The sequence below is a fragment of the Ischnura elegans genome, chromosome 9 (assembly GCF_921293095.1).
Source record: "Ischnura elegans chromosome 9, ioIscEleg1.1, whole genome shotgun sequence".
NCBI lineage: Eukaryota > Metazoa > Arthropoda > Insecta > Odonata > Coenagrionidae > Ischnura > Ischnura elegans.
In genome coordinates, this window is record NC_060254.1 from 89,622,059 (window position 1) to 89,623,639 (window position 1,581).

A 1,581-nucleotide genomic window follows, 5' to 3' on the forward strand; every position below is an offset into this window, starting at 1 on the left:
CTGCTGTTGAAAATGTTGCTGTTGTTGATAATGTTGCTGTTGTTGAAAATGTTGCTGTTGTTGAAAAATTGCTGTTGTTGAAATTGTTGCTGTGGTTGAAAATGTTGCTGTTGTTGAAAAAATTTTGTTGTTGAAAATGTTGCTGTTGTTGAAAATGTTGCTAATGTGTAAAATGTTGATGTTGTGGAAAATGTTGCTGTTAATGAAAAAGTTGCTCTTGTTTAAAATGCTGCTGTTGTTAAAAATTTGCTGTTGTTGAAAATGTAGCTGTTGCCGAAAATGTTTCTGTTGTTGAAAATGTTGCTGATGTTGAAAATGTTGCGGTGGATAAAAATATTGCTGTTGATGAAAAATCTGCTGTTGATGAAAATGTTTTTGTCGTTGAAAATGTTGCTGCTGTTGAAAAATTGCTGTTGTTGAAATTGTTGCTGTGGTTGAAAATGTTGCTTTTGTTGAAAAAACTATGTTGCTGAAAATGTTGCTGTTGTTAAAAAAATTCTGTTGTTGAAAATTTTGCTGTTGATGAAAATGTGTCTTATGTGTCAAATGTTGTTGTTGTTGAAAATGTTGCTAATTTTGAAAATGTTTCTCTTGTTGAAAATGTTGCTGTTGTTGAAAATTTGCTGTTGTTGAAAATGTTGCTATTGCTGAAAATGTTGCTGTTGTAGAAAATGTATCTTATGTTGAAAATGTTGCGGTTGACAAAAATATTGCTGTTGATGAAAAATTTGCTTTTGATGAAAATGTTGCTGTTGATGAAAATGTTGTTGTTGTTGATAATGTTTCTGTTATTGAACATATTGCTGATGTTGAAAATGTTGCTCTTTTTGAAAACGTTGCTCAAGTTGAAAAAGTTGCTGTTGTTCAAAATGTTGCTGTTGATGAAAATGTTGCTGTTGTTGAAAATGTTGCTGTTAATGAAAATATTGCTGTTTATGAATAACTCACTTTTGATGAAAATGATACTGTTGATGAAAATGTTGCTGTTAATGAAAATATTGCTGTTGAAGAAAATTTTGCTGTTGGTGAAATTGTTGATATTGATGAAAATGTTGCAGTTGTTGAAAATTTTACCGTGTTTGAAAATATTGCTTTTGTTGAAAATGTTGCTGTTGTAAAAAATGTTACTGTTTTTGAAAATGTTGCTGTTGTAGGAAATGTGTCTTTTTATGAAAATGTTGATGCTGAAAATGTTGCTGTTGATTAAAATGTTTCAGTTGATCAAAATATTGCTTTTGATGAAAATGTTGCTGTTGATGAAAATGTTGCTGTTGATGAAAATGTTGCTGTTGATGTAAATTTTGCTGTTGTTGAAAATGTTTCTGTTGATGAAAATGTAAATGTTGCTTAAAATGTTGCTGATGTTAAAAATATGACTATTGCTGAAAATATTGCTGTTGTTGAAAATGTTTGTTTTATTGAAAAAGATTCTCTTGTTAAAAATTTTGCTGTTGTTGAAATTGTTGCTGTTGTTGAAAATGTTGCTGTTGTTAAAAAAATTCTGTTTTTGAAAATGTTGCTAATGTGTCAAATGTTATTGTTGTTGAAAATGTTGCAAATTTTGAAAACGTTGCTCAAGTT